General features: G+C 47.0%; 1 pseudogene; it reads left to right on the top strand.

Annotated features, from left to right (window-relative positions):
• The first annotated feature begins 5,626 nt into the window (after positions 1-5,626).
• LOC142775303 (ubiquitin-conjugating enzyme E2 Z pseudogene) lies at positions 5,627-6,397 on the top strand (annotated as a pseudogene).
• The last annotated feature ends 14,688 nt before the right edge of the window (positions 6,398-21,085 follow it).

Below are 21,085 nucleotides of genomic sequence, written 5' to 3'. Positions count from 1 at the left end.
TGAAGAGGACGCCGTATGGGTGGATGCAGCTTGCACGGGCGACGACGCGGCAGTTGCAGTCGTTGATCGCACACTCCAACCCATTGCAACTCTTCACCTTCCTCCTGCATCCACCACGGAATCCTCGGAAGAAGCGGCGATCGCGCTTGCCCTCGCACACACTGATGCCCGGTACGTCCTTTCCGACTCGAAAACCGCGGTCCTAAATTTCGCGCGAGGACGAGTCCACGAGAGCGCTTTCAGAATTCTCAGCTCGCCCACGAAAAATCCGGCCCGCCATGTGGAGCTGATCTGGGTGCCTGCGCACTCTGGAAATCCCGGCAACGAAGCCGCCAATGACCACGCCCGAGGTCTCATCAACCGGGCGGCGGCGGAATCGGAGTCGGGCTCTTCCAGGGAGCGCATGCATTCGTTCAACGAGATGACCCAGTCATATCGCGCCAAACGCCAGCTACACCCACCACCCCACCGATCCCTCAAAAATTTTCACCAAATATTATGGCGTCGCCTTCAGACCCACACCCTTCCCTTCCCCTATTTTCTTTCCCGCATTTACCCGGGAGCGTACGCCCCGTCCTGTGCTCAATGCGCTCACCCCCACGCTACCCTTACCCACATTCTCATGGAATGCCCGGCGGACCCTCCCCCGCGGGGCCCGGAGCCACTGACCACATGGGAGGAATGGGAGACCTTGCTGCGCTCGACGGACCCGGCCAAGCAGAAAATCGCCACTGACCGGGCCGCCCACGCCATGGAACTGCATGAACTCATGAACGTATAGCGCAGTAGGGTCGTGCGGGGACCCTGGGACGTAAGTGCCCAAATCCCTTGGTCTAATAAAGTTTTACCTCCCCTCCCGTCAGACAGCGGCACATACTCACGGGCGGGTATGTGCCGCTGGTATGCGCGTATGTGCCACAGGCGATTGACACTTAGTATCTACCTAGGAACGATGCGAACACACATGGGATATTATTGAGCGTAAGCGTTAAGGATTACCCAACATCAATAGCGTCGACCCAACGATGGCATAGAATATGTGTCAGTGCTGAGAAAAACCTGAAATAGACAGCCTTGACCTCCCGATGAATGCAAATAATGAATTTCAGGGTCCCAGAAGGAATCGGACCTGAGCATTCTGCGTGGCAGTCAAACATTCTCTCAAAGAGCTACGCCAGGCCTCGGAACTTTTTTCAAATCAATGCTAATCTTCGTGAAACGTCAATAGTGGGTGCGGTGCTGCCTACCTAATTTTATGAAAATTACATATGCACTCCTCTGATACAGCCGTCACGTCGAGATGAGGTCAATTGTGGTTAGGTGCCATGCGCTAAGTTTATTTATGTAGCAGTGTTCAAGGCGGGCATTTCCGTGAGTTTCAGTGGTTAACACCATCTTCTGGTGTTGCTAATACGCATTTTCCAGTTGGCATCGTTCGGCAAGTGCAAACAACTGGTTATATAAACATCTGCAACTCTTCAAGGTATGTCTCTGGGTGCAACATTTGTACATATATTTAGCGCCATTTCATGACGTGTCGCTCAATAAAACAAAACTGCATTGGGGTCACCTTCCCTCCGCATGCTTCGCATAACATTTAATCACAGGTACGTGGGAGCTCCCCCCCACTTTTTTTTTTCAAGGAGGCCCCTGATATTTTGCTAGGTATAGTCAACCGTTATATCAAATGCTCGTGGATTCATCATATTGTAAAATTGCTAAAATAGCTTTAGTTCCTATAAGCAATTGTGCGGGATACACCTTGGACAATATGAGGCCTATGAAGAAACAAGCGCTAAAAAATGCACACGCTAGGAGAGGACACAGGCAAGCTCTTACTAGCAACTGAAAATTTTATTTCGAAGCGAACACTAATCTATGCATAACACGCATTTACCTCATTCCGAATCTATTAAATTGGTGCGGGGTTTGCAGCACCTTACAACCTTCTTAGAGAGACAAGCGGCTCCTAGCCGCACGAAACAGAGCAATAACAGGTCTGTGAGGCCCTTAGATGTCCGGGGCCGCACGCGCTATGCTTTGAAGAGAGGAGCGTTTCATTATCAGACTGAGTAGCCTGTGGAATATCTTTCGTGATTGGGATAGAGCTTGGCATTGTTTTCCATGAACGAGGAATTTCCTGTATGCACGAGTCATAAGCTCTCGTTGATTACGTCCCTGCCCTTTGTACACACCGCCCGTCACTACTATCCATTTATTATTTTAGTGAGGTCTTCGGACCGATGTCCGGCGCGGCAGTTTGGTCGCACCGGTCGTTCGGAAAGATGACAAAACTTGATCATTTAGAGGAAGTAAATGTCGTAACAAGTATTTACACGTGTTTGTTTCCGCTTGTGTGCCATCGATTAGGGGTGTGGTTTTTTTTATATATCATGTTGTTGATGATGACAGGGAGAGGCCCGGAATGACGTACATGCAGGTAATGCATATATTATAGTTCGCTTTTAAATTAAATTTTCAGTTGATAGTAGGTGCTCATCTGTGTTCTAAGTGTGTATATATTTTAGCCTCTGTTTCATCACGAACCTTTACTAACACGCCCAAGAGAGAGTCATGCCAAATATAAGAACAACAACGCTAACTTCTAATAAGCTTAAATCAATTTAAAAATTTTTTTATAATCGTCCTATTAAATTGCTAAAAAATTGAGAAGTTCTCAGTCTCTTCAAAATTAGTTCTAGAGCTGTTTGTTTTATTTGGCATGCCTATGTAGACTAAGAGAGCCGAATCAAATTGGCACACTGTCGCAGACAAACAGCAGCCCTAGTTACTTTGAATATATCAAAAGCATACGATAGTGTGTAACATCAAATATCATTTGATTAACTAAATTTTCATGACATCCCTATTTATATGGTTAGGTGGTTTAGCGAGTTTTTAAACTGAAGAAAAGTTTTCACTAAAACGTAATAATTGAAATGTACACTTCCAGTTTTGAGGAGTTCCTCAGCGAGCAGTCACGTCGCCTCTCCTTTTAATATATTGCTAAGCACTATTCCTATTCATGATGTTGTATACGCTTATGTATATGCAGGTGGTATATCATTTCCTATTCAGACACGTATACACTTTCATTATCATAATCGCTTACAAGCGTATATGTGCGTCGTTGAAAATTGGTTACAGGTTATCTATTTACGCCGGAATGTTTAAAAGAGCGCAATTATGGTTTTCTTTTCGGTAAACCAGGTACCATTAAAATATCTTGCAACCTGCAGAACATACGACAATCGGACTCGGTAAAATATCTGAAAATAGTTTATGATAACCACTTCCTTTGACATGTCCACGTTGAATACACACACACACACCCACACCACACCACACCACACCACACCACACACACCACACCACACCACACACACCACACACACCCACACACACACCACACACACCCACACACACACCACACACACCCACACACACACCACACACACCCACACACACACCACACACACCCACACACACACCACACACACCCACACACACACCACACACACCCACACACACACCACACACACCCACACACACACCACACACACCCACACACACACCACACACACACCACACACACCCACACACACCCACACACCCACACACACACCCACACACACCCACACACACACCCACACACCCACCCACACACCCACACACACACCCACACACACACCCACACACCCACACACACACCCACACACACACCCACACACACACCCACACACACACCCACACACACACCCACACACACACCCACACACACACACACACACACACACACACACACACACACACACACACACACACACACACACACACACACACACACACACACACACACACACACACACACACACACACACACACACACACACACACACACACACACACACACACACACACACATACATAGAAGTACGGGCTCTGGAAGCCCTACAAAAGTTTAGGCAAAGGTCGATCGGGGATGCAAGATAGGCACACTAATTTTGGTTCACAAAACGTATGTACACCCAGTATTAGAATTCGGATGTGTTTTATATTCTGAAGCACCTTTTTATAAACTGCGTCCTCTCATACTCTTAGGAAGAGAGGCCCTGAGGCTTGAACTACCAATATTATTATAGCCAATCATGTCCTCTATTTAGAAGCAGTCACCTTCTGGCTGGTTGAGGATACTAACACTACAAGCATTCCCATAAATTATCAATATATGATAAACCTAAAAACGATTTTTATGAATCAGCGAGACTTATTTTTTTTTCTATCTTATTGGCCTCGGTTCCATACACCGCAGCTGAGCTACGTACAAGCACTTGTTGAACCAGTCAATGTTAAAGTGAATGAATTTCCTTCCAATGGTCATGAAAGACAGCACGTCTAAGTCATTTTCACTATATATAGCCCAATAATTCGAAAAAGTTGCCTTACCGGTGTCTACGTGGAGCCCAGCCAGATGCGGGACCCTGTCACCTTCCGCCGAATAAAAATAACGGTATTTGCCTTTGTTTCTTCTTTACCAGGTGTTAAATGGGCTTTTACAGAGGCATTTAGTGAAGATAAATATAGCAATTATTATCAGGTGCCTTAGAATCTGAGGAAAAATTCAGAATTGGTATCATCTTCGAGACCTTCAATTGATAATTTTCAATACAGCACTTGCCAGTTTCTTATCATCATTTTCGACGGAATTTCTAGCGGTTATAAAAGCATTACGAAGCTCCCCATCAACATCAAAAATGGCCATATATAGTTACAGACTCTTTATCTTTGTGCTCGGGAGACGCTCCGAAAAGTGACTCCCCTTTATCACGTAGTTTTCATTTTCTGGTCTCTATCCACGTAAGTCTAACCATATTAATCTGGGTATAGCGGACCGCAAAGGAATAAAAATGAATGAAATCACGCATGCTCCGGCGAAAGCTACTCTCTGTGGTCAGATACTCTCAATTATGCCGACAACAGCTCTAATAATTCGTGACAGATTTAGAAGGCGTGCCATAGAGCAAGACACAAGGAAAACATTATTCGCTCATCTAAACGAGTATCGACACATCTTGTTCCCTTGGCGTAGGAGTTTCTGTTCAACATGACAAGAGGCAATTATTTTTATAAGACTGCCCTGTCGTTTTCGAAAATTAAACTATTATATGCACAGAGCTGATATGGCTCCTTTCCCTCGTCGCTCGTTTTACAATGATAGAAAAAGGATCGAGAACCATTTCTTATCATGCAACCACTTCAATTTTTTTATGAGAAACATTCTCAAAATGGTGTTCAATCGCATTGGAGTGAATTTTAAATTTTCAAATATTTTATCCTTGGGAGCATCAGGTCATTGTGGATTTCCGTTCCGTCGCACAGAAAGTTCTATCTGAATCAGGGTGGCTTTCATATCGATTACCATCATTATTTATTCTAACTTATATGTAACTAATCTGTGATACAGTTATTAGTTATCATTTTTACTTATAAATAATTCGTTTCTCCGCCAACTCTCACAGTGGGTGTCAGCCATATGTACAGGTGGTAATAATAATCATCATTTGCGCGAACGGCTCACGGCGTGCAGCGACGTCCACTCACAGCCACCGCCTCCCCTTGTTCCGCCATGAATGAACATCGGCGAAGAGCAGCTGCATGCAGGTTGGACACCGCGTTGTCCCAGCGCAAGAAGCCTTTGGAGCAGTGTCTGCTGAGACTCAAACAGGACCTCAAGAACATATTCGACAACCCTCTGCCGGGAGTGTTTGTCGAGCCCGAAGAGGGCAACATCAACTACATCCACGCCATCATCGTGGGACCCGACAACACGCCGTACCAGGGAGGCTACTTCCATTTCGTGCTCAAGCGCCCCCTCTACTACCCAGCCTGTCCCCCACAGGTACACTTCATGACGACAGACGGCGGAAGGGTGCGCTTCAATCCGAACCTATACAGCAGTGGGCTCGTCTCGCTCAGCGATCTGGGCACGTTTCACGGCCCCTCGTGGAACCCGGAGATGACTATCCAGACGGTGCCGGTTTCGATCCAGTCATTGTTCATCGAACACCCTTTGGCCAATGAACCTCCACTGGGACGCGAGTTCGGAACTTGGCTTGAAACGACGACCGGTTACAACGCCAAACTGCGCTTCCAGACCCTAAGGGTCGCGATTTGCGACGCACTTGAGGCTTGCCTCCTCGGCAACTCATCGTACCCGCAGGTCCTGCAGCAGGCTGTGATGAAGCATTTTGTAGAACAATATGCCAAGTACGAAATTGCAGCCTGCTCCCAACTTGGCGATGACTCAAGCGTGGAGGAATCTCAGCAGCACGGAGCGCTACTCGAGCGACTGCAGGACTTGTATGGTCGAATACTGCAGAGGAACGCTACAATTTAGAAAATGTGGCCACTCGACCAGAAGGGCATCATGAACTACAAAGGCTCATGGGGACTTTTTTGGAGCATAAGAGATACCTGTGCGATAGTGCGGGATCAAAGGATTACAATTCGCACACACACTAGGACAAAATTAGTTAGCAAACAGTTAATAAACCAGTGGCGTAGCCTGAAAATATTTTCGTGGGGGAGAGGGGGGTCACATCGACCCGAAAGGAAAAAGGAGGGCGGAGCAGGCTGATGCCTGAGTCTCCCCCTTCTCCTAAACTCCTGGTCTGTGTGACGTGACTATCGCCGGTACTTTAGGCAGAATGTGTATATGTTTATCAAAGTCTTGAGACTCCCTGGCCCCTTGCGTATATTCCAGTGAAATGAGGAGTTAGTAAATAATAAAAGTTAAGTAATCGTTTAAAATACAGTAAACGACAGGTACAGTGACCATCAGGACTGGCGGCCTCTCGTCACACCATTTCTTAAACTAGTCTTCGAATCATTGTGACGTGTACTCGAATATTATTTCAATTCGAGGATGGCTCTGCTTGCAATGTGGAATGAGAGGTAAACGCAGCATGTTTTTTGCAAAGGAATAATTACATTTCGCTTAAGCTTATTTCCTGAGCGAAATTATTGCGATCAATTTTTGTGACTGCATGCCTATGGGAATAATTTTTATTTTAAGCTCTATATGTCAAGCAGCCCTGACGCATTCAATCTATGCCGCCTGCGTATAGGTCATACTCACCCCACCCAAAACTTTTCATTGCGCGGAGAAGATCAGCCAGAATGGGAACATTGCTAGGAACCTCTGACTATCAATCATATTTTATATAACATGCCCAGTCTTTGAAAAAAGGAGACACGTTTATTTTAAACAATTTTACAGAACACAAACACCTCTACATTCAATGTTAATACTATCAGAAAATGCACCCAGCCCCATACAGGATGTGTTTAGGTTTCTAGACCCTGCAGGTATTCTAAACAAACTGTAAACAGAAATCTGTTTTTCATCTCATATTTTAACGCTATTATCATAATCACCCAGTGTCTGGCGCATCATAGCCATTGTTGCTTTTGCGCCATAAAACCCAACGTAACTAACTAACGAACTAGCATTGAAACCTTTTTGTGAACATTTCCTACTTTACTGCGTGCATCCAAGCATGCTTGCAATACGCAATAAATAATCGTTTTTGTAAGTTATGAGGCACGTTGGCAACTCGGTTTTGCGCACGTTATTTTTCGGGCAGATTTTTTTGCAACTTTGGTTGGCCTTAGAGTTCCCTGTGACGTTCGATAGCAATGAAGTAGTCCAATCGTAGAGGTAATGTCATGAAATGTGCCAGGGCAAGGTGATCATTGTTGAGAAATATTTGCTTAGTCTCAAACAAAAATGCACACGGGACCATACTATACATACTCACCTAGAAATAGCTTGTTCGCTGTGTATACCAGCCATAAATATTAATTACGTGCAAAAATTCATGATGTTCTCTTTTTGTGTTTTTTGTAACTCCCGTCGCTCTCCTCCTCGAAATGCCAGCGTTGCGGCAAAGTGTCTTCTGTTCTTAGCAAACGTTCGACCATAATTTCTCTTTACGTGAACTAATGAAAACTGTACATATATGTATCTCACCATGCAGCATAGATATGCCGTGTATACACTGTTCTAACTGGTACAGGCATTCATATTTTTTAAGCACTTACGCTGGCGCGAAGAAACGCAGCCTCGTGCCACACAAATTCTTAAGTGATCGGTTCACTAGTGACAAAGGATTGAACTCCGGTTTTCTTTAGAGCATAGTGCATTATAATCAATTTCTCAGAACACGTGAACTCTCACGACAATTTCACGAGAACTGCCAGCACATGCAGCTTGTTCAATTAATTACGCGGTACTGTGCACCATCCCTGCCTGTGGGTTGTCTGTATCGGGCATTCTGATGCGAGGCGCTGTAATTTCATTGCTTGGTAAGTTCAGAGAGCGCTTTACAATTCATCGGTACATCTTGAAGATGCTTTTTCTGTTCTGCCGTTTTTTTATTTTCTTTTCCCATTCTTTTTCCTTACTTCCGAATCTGCCACTCTTCCCACTGCCGAGGAGTTTTCTGACATGTACTCGATTATTATTTCAATTTCAGCTTTGCAAGGGGACTTGGTAGCATACAGGCTACGAAATGCAAACGAGAGAAGCGAGAAACCTCAGAATGTCTGCGATGCATGCGGTTGCCAATTGCCCAAAGGTATTGTTCCCAAACGTGCCCCATCTTCTAAAGAATAAGGCAACTCTGGCCATGAGCACAGCTTAAGCAGAACGCTCTTTTTCATCGCTCAGACCCATAAAGATCAGACCGGAGAGTAACAACAACAGATGACAGATTGGTTGGCATCGATCTTTTAAACATCCACCTTGAATAACAAGTCCTCCCCGAAGGCATAAGACAGTGATAGCATACCGGGCTTACCGGGATACCAGGCGAACCGTGATAACGGGATCGAAGTGCACATGTGCAGATACGTACGTTGCCCGTACCGACTAGCATGCGTGCTAGCTGCTTTTCAGCTTCAACCTTACCATGTTAGCGTTGGTGTACGTAGTGTACGTAAAACATGGTGACGCTCTGGGGCGCCCGCTTCGAAGTAAGTTGGCGTGTAGTTGTTGAAAGTGTGAAGAGGTTTATTAGCCGTTAAAGGCAGCGACGAGACAGCGTGATGAACCGTCCAGCGATCGGCACAGCAACGAACCGAAGCACGAGCCGAGAGAGCCGGGCGTTGGCGATGCTGCTCGCTGCAGGTACATCTTCTTCTTCACAATCGCCCCCGCTGAAAAAGGAGCCATCCTGGCGACTTAAGAAGTTTCAGGCAAAGGCTCATGGTACGGTTTTAGTCGGGAAACATGGACGATGTCACATGCACGCCGGCGCATGTCGTCCGATCGGGAAACTGGTTCAATTAGGAAATTAACCGGAGAGGTTTTCTCCAAAACGGTGTAAGGCCCCTCGTACCGGGGGACAAGTTTCGAGGAGAGTCCCGGTGTTTGGTATGGGATGGCAAGCCACACAAGAGACCCTGGGGCGTAGCTGGGATCCGGAAGAGAGGTGCTACGGGTTTCTTTCTGGCGTTGTTGCTCTTCCGAGGTGAACGCACGGGCGAGCTGGCGGCACTCTTCGGCTTGTCTAGCAGCATCGGAGATAGGTGGACACTCGGAAGCATCAGGACGGTAAGGAAGTAGGGTATCAATTGTATGGGAAGGCTCACGTCCGTAAAGAAGAAAGAAAGGTGAGAATCCCGTGGTGGTTTGTATTGCGGTGTTATATGCGAACGTGACGTATGGGAGAACACGGTCCCAGTTGCTATGATCAGATGCCACGTACATTGAGAGCATATCACCTAGCGTGCGGTTGAACCGTTCCGTTAGTCCGTTAGTAGTCGGGTGGTATGCTGTCGTTTTCCGATGAATGACGTGGCATTCCGAAAGCAGAGTTTCGACGACCTCGGAAAGGAAAGCGCGGCCTCTGTCACTAAGGAGCTCTCGAGGTGCACCATGTCGAAGGATAAAGCGTTGCAAAATGAAAGAGGCGACATCCTGAGCTGTAGCGCTCGGCAAAGCGGCTGTTTCGGCGTAGCGTGTCAGGTGGTCAACCGCCACTATAATCCACCGATTACCATCTGGTGTCAATGGAAGGGGACCGTAGAGGTCAACGCCGACGCGATCAAATGGCTTGGCAGGGCATGGAAGTGGCTGCAATGCGCCAGTCGCACGTGGCAGTGTTGATTTACGTCGCTGGCAGTCAGGACAGCACTGCACAAATTTACGTACAAAATTGTACATGCCGCGCCAGTAATAGCGATGGCGAAGGCGTTCATATGTTTTGAACACTCCGGCGTGGCCACATTGTGGATCGTCGTGAAGCGAGGCGCATACTTGCGATCGTAAAGTGCGTGGAATGACCAGCAACCACCGGCGGCCATCGGGAGCGTAGTTGCGTCGATGAAGAAGTTGATCGCGGATGGCGAAATGGAAAGCTTGACGTCGGAGGGATCGAGATACTGGAAGGTTGGGCGTGCCAGATAAATATTCGATAAGAGAGGCGATCCACGGGTCACGACGTTGTTCGGTGGCAATCGAGTCGAGATTTAGCGATGACAAGGTCTGGAGGCAAGTGTTTCCGCACGTCTGATCTGGTGGTAAAGGTGAGCGAGACAGGGCATCAGCGTCAGAGTGTTTGCGTCCGCAGCGGTATACGACGCGAATGTCGTACTCCTGGATGCGGAGTGCCCATCGCGCTAGGCGGCCAGAAGGGTCTTTCAACGTGGAGAGCCAGCAAAGCGCGTGGTGATCAGTTACTAGATCGAACGGGCGGCCGTATAAGTACGGCCGGAACTTTCCAAGCGCCCACACCAGAGCCAAACACTCTTTTTCTGTCACGCTGTAATTAGTTTCGGCTTTCGTCAGAGTGCGGCTAGCGTAGGCTACAACGTATTCTGAATAGCCGGGCTTTCGTTGAGCGAGGACCGCGCCTAGCCCGACGCCGCTGGCGTCGGTGTGCACTTCGGTAGGAGCCGTCGGGTCGAAGTGGCGAAGAATAGGTGGGGAAGTGAGCAGACGGCGCAGAGTAGTGAAGGCAACGTCACATGCAGGGGACCAGGAAGTGAGGTTCACGTCACCGCGAAGAAGCTGGGTTAACGGTGACATGATAGATGCAAAATTTCGAAAAAAGCGCCGGAAATAGGAGCATAGGCCTACAAAGCTGCGAAGTTCCTTCATGGTCGTCGGCTTTGGAAATTCTGCGACTGCTCCAAGTTTTGCTGGGTCTGGTAATACGCCGTGCTTGGACACGATGTGACCTAGGATGACGAGCTCGCGTGCAGCGAAGCGGCATTTTTTCAGGTTAAGCTGCAGACCAGCGTTGGTCAGACAGCTCAAAACGTGCCTGAGGCGAAGGAGGTGCGTAGGAAAGTCGTGGGAGAAAACCACGACATCGTCGAGGTAACAGAGGCACATATTCCATTTGAGGCCACGCAGCGTATTATCCATAAGACGTTCAAACGTGGCAGGCGCGTTACAAAGCCCAAAGGGCATGACGTTAAATTCATATAGTCCGTCTGGTGTAATAAATGCCGTTTTTTGGCGATCGGCTTCTGCCATTGGGACCTGCCAGTAGCCAGACCGCAAATCTAGTGACGAGAAAAATTCCGCTCCGTGAAGGGTGTCAATGGCGTCATCAATGCGCGGCAAAGGATAGACGTCCTTCCGGGTTATCTTATTCAAACGACGATAGTCCACGCAAAATCGGATAGATCCGTCTTTCTTACGCACCAGGACGACGGGAGACGCCCAGGGACTGTGGGATGGTCGAATGACGTCTCTACGAAGCATATCTTCAACTTGATCGTTGATGACGCGGCGCTCTACAGCGGAGACACGGTATGGTCTTTGACGCAGTGGCTGGTGTAGGCCGGTGTCAACATGATGTTTGACTTGTGATGTGCGGCCCAGTTGAGGTTGCGACACATCGAACGAACTCCTGAACTCATGCAGAAGATTCAGCAGGTCGGCATGTTCGGTGGGAGTGAGAGTGTCGGCGATGGCGCTGGAAAACGTATCATCGGACGACTCCCCGAGTGCCGACAGTGCTTTGGGGTGGTCGCAGTAGTCGTCCGGGACATCAAACAAAAACGAAGGGTCGAGATCCTGCACGCGGCCGAGACATTCCCCCGCAAGCAATGTGACAGGTGTGGAAAGCGGATTGCTTACGAACATGTTGCTTCTTCCGGCGGCAAGATCAATTGTTGCGAAAGGCAGCGGCAAAGCTCGACGACTTTTGAAGATATCGGAAGGCATAAAAAGAACTGTAGCGTCAGTGTAGGCGTTGCATGAAACGGGAACAAGGGCGAAATTACCAGGCGGAATATCGGTATCTTCATGAACGAGCAACTTCGGCGTTTGATGAGGAGCGTCCAGTAATGGGACATCACACAAGGGTGAAAACTCAACTTCGGAGCGTGCGCAGTCTATGACGGCATTATGGCGGGATAGGAAGTCCCACCCGAGGATGACGTCATGCGAACAGACAGGAAGAACAATAAACTCCACGATGTAAAGAATGCCTTCGATGGAGACTCTTGCAGTGCAGGCTGCGAGAGGCGTTACTTGCTGTGCGCTTGCGGTGTGAAGCGACAGTCCCGAAAGCGGCGTCGTTACTTTGCGTAATAAACGGCAGAGATTAGCGGCAATAACAGAAACAGCAGCGCCAGTGTCGACAAGGGCGAAAGTACAATAACCTTCAACAGTTACTGCGACCACGTTAGCAGGAGAGGAGCGAGGGCTTAGACAGTTCGAAAACGGCGCAGTTCTTGCCTCTTGAATTGCGTTGCTTAGTTTTCCTGGTCAGAAGGTCTGGGCCGGCGACGCATTGGGGAGGGCGATCGCCGACGAGGAGAGGGTGCGCGCGGCGTCACGAAGTCGGGGTCGTTAGGAGGGGCATAGCGAGGGGACGAGACCGGCCCGTATTGCGCGAAGGGTTGGCTGCCGGGTTGCGACGATCGGACATAGTCACCGAACGTCTGAGGTCGACGGCGGCAGTAGCGGGCAACGTGTCCGGGAGTAAAGCAGGCGTGGCATATCGGTAGGTTATCGCGCGTCCTCCAAGAATTGGCTACTGGTGGTGCCGCCCAAGGTGCTGTATAAGCAGCCGGGTGTGCGGGCTGTGGGCGCGAGGTATAGGGTGGTTGCGGAAGCCTACGCACAGCGTCTGCATATGTGAACGGCGCTGCTACAGGCTGCATCACTTGCGAGCAGGCGACAGGAGGAGCCACAGGCTGCGCTGCATACGTTAGGGGCGCGGCCACAGGCTGCACGGCTGGCGGATAGGCGACAGGAGGGCCTACCAGCTGCGCGGCACTCTGGCAGTGGGCAAGGCTGGATAGAGGCGGCTCGTGGTGCGCAACAGGAACAGCTTGGGCAACCTCTTCCGAAATAGCAGTGCGAAGCGGGGCAGGTAGACGGGTGGTGGTCTCGTGAGTGAAGGGCACTAGGGAAAGTTGGCGGGCGACTTCCTCGCGGACGAAGGCTCGAACTTGCTGAAGCAGCGGTGAATTGTCCGGCAGGGTGTCGAAACTGCACAGTGACTGACCACCATGCTGAGGCTGCCGAGTCAGAGTGCGTTGCTTGTTCAACTCGTCGTAGCTCTGACACAAGCTGACGACTTCGGAAACTGTGCTCGGATTCCTTGCCAAGAGCATTTGAAATGCGCCGTCGTCGATGCCCTTCAGGATGTTTTTAACCTTGTCAGATTCGGGCATGGTGTCATTCACACGTCGGCAAAGGTCGACGACGTCCTCAATGTAGCTGGTAAAGGTCTCGCCAGTCTGCTGAGAGCGGACGCGCAAGCGCTGTTCTGCCCTCTGCTTGCGGACAGCCGGCCGACCGAACACTTCAGCACATGACGTCTTGAAGACGCTCCATGTGGGGATGTTGTGTTTGTGGTTATTAAACCACAATTCGGCGACGCCAGTGAGATAAAATATCACGTGGCCCAGCTTGTCGGCTTCGTCCCACTTATTGTTGGCGCTCACCAGTTCGTAGTGCTCGAGCCAGTCTTCTACGTCGGTCCCATCCGCACCGCTGAAGACCTTCGGCTCCCGTAGCCTGGGATGGCCAGGGCAGTTGAACTGGAGCGAAGGCGTCGATGTAGTGGCGTTGGTAGTCATGACAGGTGGTAGCGTGCGGCTTCGCAGCTCCAGGGTGTAGCAACGGGGATTAACAGCACCTTCCACCAAATGTGAAGAGGTTTATTAGCCGTTAAAGGCAGCGACGAGACAGCGTGATGAACCGTCCAGCGATCGGCACAGCAACGAACCGAAGCACGAGCCGAGAGAGCCGGGCGTTGGCGATGCTGCTCGCTGCAGGTACATCTTCTTCTTCACAAAAGATTCACTTTGTTCACACCAAACGACTGTTTAAAGTGGCTTCGCTTGCCTTCAGTTAGCTTCGATGACTGAGTATTACGAATTAGTTAGTGTAGTTTTCGAGATAGATTCCTATTTCGAAATCGTCTAAGCTTAACTACAAGATCGATGCAAACAAATCGGCAACATATTTTTTTCGCGCATGGTGCATGGTTTGGTTCATATTTATTTACTCTCTATATTATTGAAATAAGCTTCATATATTGCTTGGCACTGTATATCACAACCAGACAATCCCGGTTTCTTTTCTTTTTCAACTGTCTTAATTCTTAACCTGGTTGGGGGTAAGGGAACAAGGTTGGGGGTAAGGGAAGCGAAAAAAGATAAATGATAGGAAAGAAGAAAAAAGAAAAAAGAAAAGGGAGATGCAAAGTAAAAGTAGTGCTACACTGCTCCTACTTTGCATCCCCCTTTTCTTCTATTTTTTCCCTTGTTTTCTTTTTTCACCTTTTTTGTTACATTTGCATTGTCCCATCTAGTGCATGAATCAATGACACATGGCTTTGCTATAGCAAAGATGCCTATGTGGTGTTGGATTGAACAGTGCATTGTACTTCATTCAGTTAATTACAGACTGATCAGTCTTGCAATAAGTGCTTCCTGTCTATCACCACACATGTTCAAATGAAAAGTTTGTGCTTGGCTCTTAGTATGCTGGTATATAGCTTGTGTCTTGGACTACTCAAAATGAATGTTATTTTGCTGCTGTTTATGGTAATGAATTTATCCAACATGAAAATATCTTGCCTTGTGAACTTTGTCGGATCTGCCTTTCTTTTTCTATCTTATGCAGGCATTGTATGTGAGGGAGGCAGCAACAAAGAGGTGATAGCTTGAGCTTCGGAAGAATAAATGCTGGCAGTGAAGCAATTACACATCAAACATCCCAGCTATTTTGCACTCTGTCCTAAATGTGTTTTTTAAAAAAAATATTGTGCTCGTTTACTGCATTGAAAACAGCAAAATGCTAAAATATATAGCAGAGAACAAAATATTAGGCCACGTTGGTGCCTTCTCGACTTCCCAGGACGTCGTCTGGGTGTTGTTTGTAAAAAGTAAAAAGTGTTTCCAAAATACTGCCTCTTCTGCACCAAATTCGGTCTAGGTATTAAGTAAAGGTGATTGTGTGTAGTGCATGAAGCTCAGCAATATTAGTGCAATTTTTTTGCCACATCAAAAGCAAGGAATCAGTTCTCTTTATAAGGCAAGTTATATGATTACACTTTGTCTTAAAGTTGAAATGAATTTTCGAAGTTTTCTTATGATGGCTGTTTTCTGCATTTCATATACAACAGCTTCCGTTCCGAAGTTCCCCATGGCCCTCAATAGAAGACTTCAAAAATCATTTTCCTCATTTAAACAAAAATTGTAATGATAACACTTGCCATATAACAAGAACTGTTTATTTGCTTTCAACTTACACATAAAAGTAATTTTCAATTAGACAAACACACAGCTCAAGTTGCATCTCAATGTGGACAAAAACGATTATATAGTGATATTTGTAATCTTGACCTAACATTATTTTTTTTCGCGAAATATAACTTCTGTGCAGTGAGTGTTTGTGGCTCAAATATTCATACAAAGTGCAGTATTGCCATGCAAGAAATGCAAACGATAAACAGTTTGGCTGAATTCTTCAAAGCCTATGTAGCGGAAAAATTGCACTAATGTTACTCGGCTTCAAATACTTTAAGAAGCACCTTTACTTAATATGTAGATCAAACTTGATATGGCAACAAAAAGCGGTTCTTTGAATTTTTTCTCACAGATAACACCCGCACGACATTCTGCGAAATTCTGAAGGTACCCACGTGACCACTACTTTTTTCTCTTCAAAACATTTCTGCAAATAACTATTTTCAGAAGAGTAAATTACCATCATTTTTTAAACTATACATCTCTGATGGTCGCCAGGCGGTATGGTTTGTATGTTTGGTGTAGAATAGCCCAGTGCGAAAAACAACAAATGTCTGAGCATCCTTTGACGCTCGGGCAATTTCGAAAGCATTTGTTTGTTAGCAGCGATTCAGTTAAGCCCTTGTCTTTATGCTTAGGCCCAAAAACAAAACACAAGTAACCAAAGTAGTCCTAAGAGTCATGCAGTCTCGCTTTTCCAAGGCTTGTGGAGCCTAATTTAGTGCAAGCTTCACCATTTTCTAAAACTTCAGATTCAACCAACAGGTTTTGGAGGCACAGTGCATTTTCAGCTAACTTGTTTCACACCAGTTACTTTGATAAAAAGCGGAAAGTAGAGATAAAAATACCATTTAAAAGGCATTGTAGGTAATAACAAAAAGGACTGCTTTCTTTTTTGTGTGGTGCTTTGCCTGAACGCTGTGCTTTTTGTGGTATAGTTCATTGTCTAGTGAACATAGGCCTTAAAAACTAACATTAGCCATGTTGAGGACGATTTCTTGGTTATAGTCATAGTAGCCATATTAAAAATATATGACTTCAAACTTGATTGTTATTTTGAAGATTTTTTCTTGCATAATGATATTTCAGAGTCTTAGTCAATTTTGTTATAAGAAAACGTGATGTCATTATAGGGTCACTTTTTGTAGAGTCGTTCAGTTCTACCTTACCTTTTACATTCCTAAAAGAGCAGTTATTTTCAATATCGGTATTTAAAATGGAATGAGCATGCTGTATGTAGTTAGGTGTAAGCACTTACAGATAGCACATGCACCCAACTTTTCTGTTGGCAGTTTATTTCTGTTATTCTTAATTTATATGTGGGGTTTCACGTCCGAAAACTACAATATGTATATGAGAGATGCCGTAGTAGAGGGCACTGGAAACTTCGACCACTTGGGGTTCTTTAACGTACACCCAAATCTGAGCACACGTGCCTACAGCATTTCTGCCTCCATCGGAAATGGAGCCGGGATTCGATACCGCGACCTGCGGGTCAGCAGCCGAATTTCTGTTACTCTTGCTCCCCTATATGTGTGCAGTTCGGTTATAGTTATCTGGCTTGCACAGATTTTTATTGGCACCTGCCTGGTCTTGCTTGCTTTCGTGATGATTTCAACCTTCATAAGTTGCATAGGTTTAACTCCTAAAATTGTTCAAGATGCCAATTTTGTGTACAAACTGTATAGTATAAAGGCAGCAGATGTACATGCACACACTATTAAATGTACATTGAGAGCTTTCACTTGCAGTTTCTAAAGTTTTACTGTGCAGAGAGCATTTAAATCATAATTTCTTAAGGACATATTAATCGATTATCTCTACCATTAAAAATTGTGACAACCTAGTTATTTTCACTGTGATAAGCATGCTGTTTTCTTTGATGTGGCAGAACTAATTTATACACTCATTCCTTCTATTATTCACATATGCATAACATGAAGGATTGTGTGCCTTACATTTTCAGTTTCATTCTGTGTGTTATATTTCTTGTGCATGTGAACTAATGTGCTAACATGTGTCTCTGACATTATTTGTGCCAATTATTTTCATTTCCAGGTGCCAATGAAGGACACATAAGTTCTATGGCAGTGACCTTCCAAATTTACAGTGGTGCCGGAGCCTCAAGCAGCATTTCGCCGATCTCCACAAGGCGATCATGAGACAAACACAGCGCCACACTTTCACAGTGCTATTACTATTATTTATGTTTAAACATTTCGTTCTAAAATTGCTGTTACACTGTGTTTTGTGCCACCATCCTGTGGCTTAGGTGGAGCTCGTGAAATCACGGTGTAGTCACCTCATTTGTGTACCATCAACACTGCAATGTCACTATTCACAGCTGGAGCATACAGACATAAAAAAATATATTGATTGTAGCAGGGCTGGTGTGTATAATAATGCTTCTCTATTGATAATAATAACTTTATAAGTTCTTTAGGTCTTGCATAGAACACTGCATTAATGTGTTGCAATGTAACCACCATTTATGATTGCTAGCATGTTAATTTAGTAGTTTTGTAATGTATTTTATTTGAAGGGTAATTTTGCTTCCGCATCACGACAATCAGAAAGATGCCAATGACTCAATCCCTCATTAAGTAGCTTCTCAACACATTTGTTTCTTTCAAGCCTTTGTTTACTCATCAAGGCTGTTTCAGATAGCAAACATATTTCACCTTCATGCAACATATTAAAAATGAAATATTCATATATATTTCTACACAGTACTTGCTTTTGCAAACAACGTGAATGGCCGATTGCTTTTACTCGAGATCTAGGATGTCCATTTGATCTTTGCAAGATGCAGCAGATTATGCTGCATCTCAATCAGCATTATGCGGATTTCCGTAAGCTGCTTATCGGGTAATTTAGCATGATATGGCACTTTCCGTAAGCTGCGGACGTCCGCATCTTTCTGCACGATATGGCGTTTTCCGTAAGCTGCGGATGTCCGCATCTTTTCGCATGATATGGCGCCTAGTAGAGGATCGGCAACTGAACGAAAGGGACATGCATTTGTTCACCCAAGGAGCTGTTGCGAACACTTCGAAGAACAGCTGGATCTGAAACTGGTCGTCCGCTGATAAAAGACTGTGCAGCCGTGCGCGAACTAAGACGTAGCAAAAGTTAGTACCGCGCTTTTAACTGATCGAGATGCTCGTGCATTGCGAACGTCAGCGTCTCGCCTCTGCGTACAATGCACGCTTTTTGTAGCGTGTCGTTTATCTCTGTCGTCAGGCGCGCTTTCCATTCGCGCCCCGCTTTGATAAGCTCGGCGCGCCAACTGTGTTACAATGCGTCCCATTTACGGGGTTCAGGCGGCCTTTTGTATGCTTGCTCTAGTGCATTGCGCAGTAATGCTACGCTTTCCGGGTCGTGCACGAGTGTGGTGTCCCATTTCCATTGGTTTCTAAATGTAGTGGATTGTTCGAAGAAAAGTTTTACAGTCACTGGAAAGTGGTCACTGGACCTCGCAACTAAGGACATGAGTGGCTAGCACTTCTGGAAAATAGTAGCGGTCTAGCCGGGTCATGTTGGGACCCCGTTGCCAGGTTGCAACGAAGTCATTCCCGTGAATGTTGACCCACGCATCCCCGAGCTTGAAATTGCGGATGAATTGTCGCAATGCGCTAACTCCGCTATATTGTCTGCATTGTCTGCGTCCGCGCGCATCTCTGTCGGTGTTCTCAACACAGTTGAAATCTCCAACTAAAAAAGTGGGGTAACTGTCAAACATAAATGAGTCGAGTGAATTGAAAAAGTCGACCGTTCCCCCACGTTGAGCTGGGGCATATATTACGAGCGCCCTTACTCGTCTGCCGTGAAGGTCAAAGTCTACTGCTAGTGTGCGGCCGTCAAAACCATAAACACAGTGTGCTCTTCGACGTAACGCTGGTGTCAAAAAAACAACTCCGACTCCGCACATCTTTGAATCAGTCAGCGAAAAAAAAGCCTTCACTCCAAACTGTGAACAAAAGGATTTCACATCATAAGGGGTTCTGAATTTACATTCCTGTAAGAAAAGGATATCGACATGACGTGACCTTCCAAAGTGCATGAATTCTCTCTGCTTATCTCGGCGTCTGAAACCCCTGACGTTTAAGGAGAGAAAATGCACCGTAGCCATTTTGAAAATGGGGAGAGTGCGCGCAAACTTCAAAGAATCCCCTTGCAGGGGGTGGGGCGAGCGCTCAACGAGTGAACAAACCTAAAGAGAAAAATGCTCGGACGTAGAGAATTAGCAAGTTTTTTGGGCTTACTAATGTCCGTAGAGCCCTCAGAGTCCGTGGTCGGTGGGTGGGCTCGTTTGGTGGCTGAACGGTCTATTTCCATGGCGCTGGCACCGACACTCGCACCGGCGGCCGCACCTGTAATCTGGTAAATGAGGTTTGACAGGCTCAGTTTGCGGGTCTGAGCCGAGTACTTGCTGGCGCGGGCGCTCATCGTTGTCGGTGGCATAATCACTGTTGTGGTCTTGTTTGGGCCGATGATCGGAGCGTCTGCACGTCCCGTCGTTCGGGTGCCGCGTCCCATCGAAGCTCTCGGAGCTACTGGTGGTGCCAAATGTATCAGAGCTGTAGCTCTCGTGGTCCCTGCTAAGTACGGGCACCCGGGCTTCGGCTTTGGAAGAGCTGTGTTCTTCATAGGCGTCCGGCGAGAAGTCGCTGGTCTTGGACGGGGTGTGAAGGGTTGACGAGCTTTCTCAGACAGGGAAGCAGGTCTCCTGCCTCTTGTGCTTCAGCATGGGCGTAAGTGTCGCTCGCAGACTTGAGCGCCGGATAATCACCTTGCAATGCGGGCGTGAGGTCGGTGCACGCTTGTTCTTCGGTTGCCGCTGCTGCAGCCGCTGCTGAGGACTTCGGACGTACGCAGTCAGCTGTTGCATGGCTGCCCGAGCACTTGCGGCACGGTTTTGCGCATCCCTCTGTGGCATGTTCAAACACGTTGCAGCGCGTGCAATGGGGCGTGGCACAATCTTTGGCGATGTGGCCAGCATTCCTGCACTTAGAGCACACTTTCTTGACACTTCGGTAGTCACACATGACATTGTAGCCTTGGACTGTCAGAAAGTTTGGTATATGGCTTTTCATTTCCACTCGCGCCACACGTACACCTGTGCCAACCCCAGGGCGGACCTTGAACACTGGCTCGAGGATATGTTGCACGTTGCCGTATGCGGCGAGAGCAGTCGCTAGGGCTGCGTCGCTTACCGACAGCGGTACCCGGAAGACTGTGACGTGGACTATTTCGGGACCTACACCGACAAGTGGAACTGATTCGCCGTTAAAGAGAA

This window comes from Rhipicephalus microplus, chromosome X (genome assembly GCF_043290135.1).
Source record: "Rhipicephalus microplus isolate Deutch F79 chromosome X, USDA_Rmic, whole genome shotgun sequence".
NCBI classification, from domain to species: Eukaryota; Metazoa; Arthropoda; class Arachnida; order Ixodida; family Ixodidae; genus Rhipicephalus; species Rhipicephalus microplus.
Note: the sequence above shows the minus strand (reverse complement) of the source record. Positions and strands in the feature narration are given on the sequence as shown.